This window comes from Lathyrus oleraceus, chromosome 5 (genome assembly GCF_024323335.1).
Source record: "Lathyrus oleraceus cultivar Zhongwan6 chromosome 5, CAAS_Psat_ZW6_1.0, whole genome shotgun sequence".
NCBI lineage: Eukaryota > Viridiplantae > Streptophyta > Magnoliopsida > Fabales > Fabaceae > Lathyrus > Lathyrus oleraceus.
The window spans coordinates 96,185,631-96,188,794 of record NC_066583.1 but is presented as its reverse complement, the minus strand read 5'-3'; positions in this window follow the sequence as shown (position 1 = coordinate 96,188,794).

Genomic DNA, 3,164 nt, shown 5'->3' with positions numbered 1-3,164 from the left:
TGCTTGCATGCGTGTGTACAGGCCCATGAAGCAATGCACTAAGGTTCAAATTCAACGGTGCTGATGTCTGAATGAAGCTTGATTGCCAAGGAAAAGTGAAATGGTCATTTGGAGTTTTGATTTTGCCAATTGATGCAGGCCTGTTAACACCATGCGTAGCCCTAGCAAACCTCATCCAAAATGAATGAACTAAGACTCTTTTGAAAGCTTAGATAAAGAGGAACAACTCTTATGTAAAACACTTTACCATTTGGAACTTGGATCATGGTGAATTTTGAGGTGGAAGTTTGGAAATTTCAACATGTTGAAATTTTTTCTAAGTGTCAAGTCATATACTTCAATGTTCAACCTTACTAAACTTTTTATGTGAGCTCCAAATGAGAAACGTGCCTTCACAAAAGTTGTAGCTCTTTCAAAGAACTTCAAAATAGTAACCAATTTTACATAATTTGGATTTAGAATGAGAGAGTTATGCATTTTTGAAGTTGAGGAAAATCACTTGTTCAATGGTATTGGTCCAAAATGACCATTAATGTATCCTCATATCATATGCTCATAAAAGTTGAGTTGGATTTCACTCCAAACATAAAAGTTGAATTATATATCTTGAATTTTATTTTGAAGCTTGGAAATATTTCATCTCATAAAAATTGAGCAAGTTATGGCCTTGGGAAGTTGACTTTCAAATTAGGGTTTAGACAAAATGACCTATAATGTTTCAACTTAGAAAATGATTTTCCAAGAAAAACTAGCTCTATACCTCAACATGAAAGTTGTTTTTAATGTCATTTAGAGTAACTTTTCTCTAGGAATCATTTTTGTGTGATGAAAATTGTAGGAAATATGGTCTAGGAAGACCCAATTTTGATCAGATGAATTCATCTGGTCAACCACCACCAACCAACTTCCTAACTTGCAATTATCTTGACTTTTTAGGCTCATTATAGATCATATATGCACAAGATGATGAATTTTTAAGTGTCCCTTGAGGAATATGATCAATTGATGAGGAAGCTTGTTGAAGAAGTTACTCAAGATACCAAGACAAACTAGGGTTTCCAATGCAAACCAATTCCAAACTCTTGAAGAATATTTGACCAAAATAACATGTAAAGATAATTGGGACTCATATATGATGCTTATAGACATTGTGGATAAATCCTTGGTTGTGTTCTTAGCCATGAGGGTCTTAAACCCTAGACATGAACTTGATAGATCAATGGGGATCATGTCTTACCTACAAAAGAGTTATATAAATTCACAGACATATTTTTGGTATTTTGGTTAGAAAAATGATAATGTACAAGTATGATACAATCACACGGTGCTTGGTGATCTCTCCCCAAAACAAACCCAATGAAAGAGTGGTAAGGAGGATGCCAATGTGTGATCCCAATGCTAATGCATATGATGAGATTACATGAGAGATCTTAGGGCCAAAATTGGGGTCTTACACAATGATTTTAATCCAACAAAAGTCAAATCAACCTTAACCAAGGCCCAAACAAATAGTCAAACATCACAAGACTATAAAAATGGCTCAACATAATTTTTACACAATTAAATAAAATCAATTTTGAATTGCATTAAAATTCAATTTAATTTGGTCAAAACCTAAAATCTCTTCAAAACACCAAAAAAAATGGCCAAGAGATTTATCCTAGGACAAACAAGGTCAAAGGACCTTAGAATTTTTTTTTCATGATTTTTGAAAAGTCAGAAGTATTTTTAAACAATTAAAAATATACACAAAAATATTTAATTTATTAAAAATATCAAAATTAATCCAAAAAATAAATTTAATTCAGAAAATGAAATAGAAAAATATTTAAATATTTTTGGTGAAAGTCCCATATTTTTTGGATTAAAAATAAAATTATTATGGATTAAACAAAATAAAGCAATTGAATGAAAAATCAGAAAATACAAAAAAAAACAAGGGCCATCAGATCTCCCTCATTAATTGAGGTGGCAGATCTGATGGCAAGAAGCGCGCATTCCACAAACACTTCAGTCAAGGCGTGTACACGTGTGGTAATTAAAATAGATGGCTAAGATTAGAAGATAGGAGGAAGATATGATGGTTCAGGACATTTGTAACACATCACCGGAGCTAGGGCTCCGGTCTTCTTCTCTGGTGGACCTAATCGGACTGGTCCACCACTAACCACCACCAAAATGAAAAATAAGGACATGGATTTAAATAAAAAATTCCCAGGAGCTCGAATCTGGCCTAAATTTTCTCCAATTCCAAGTATATAAAAAGAAACAGGGATTTGAATTTTGAGGATCATGAACTGAGTTGCATCAATTTGACCTCAGAGCGACTCAATCTTGTTGCCTACATTGTAGGACTTCATCCAACCAAAAATGACAAAGAATAGTGAAGAATTGAGAGAGAATCGAAGAGATAAAAATTCTGAAAAATTACCTTCGAGGGAGCTTCAACCTTGCTTGATATTCACCCCAATTATGCTTGGCTTGTCTTCAGAAGCTTGTAGGAAGTGATTAAGATCAAAGAGAGGCTTGGACTCTTGGAGTTTCAATCTCAAAACAGAATGAGATTTGAAGCTCGATTTTCAAATGAAAACCTTCAATATTATCCTTTAATGGTGAGGGTTTGGATTCCAGGCTCAAAGCTTGGGCATGAGGTCCTTAATTCTGAGCCATGAGGGTTGTATTTATAGGCAATGTGATTCATTTCCACACACTTCCAAATTTTTCCAAATTTAGCAATTTTCATTTCATGCTTGCATGGATGTGAGATAGACCCATCAAGTGGTGTATTCAGGTCCAAAATTTCTTGTAAATCATGCTGAAATCATGTCATGTGGCCATGCACTTGAGTTTGGAATGTGAAGGTGAAAATCATCCAATTGGTCCCTTGGAAAGAACCCATGTGCAAGTCCTTCATGTTTTATCCAAATGCGGTGATCTTGGACATTTTGGAAATCTTAGATCAAGTGGAATAACTTTCATGTTTAACACTTTTTTATTTGAAGCTTGAATCATATTGAATTTTGAGGTAGAAGTTTGGGAAATCAAACATATTTGAAATGGAAAAGCTTCTTCCACCTTGAATAACTTTTTCTATGGACTTGAAATGGAAAAAGTTCCTTTATAAGTTCCTTTATAAAAGTTGTATCTATTTAAAACCTCTTCAA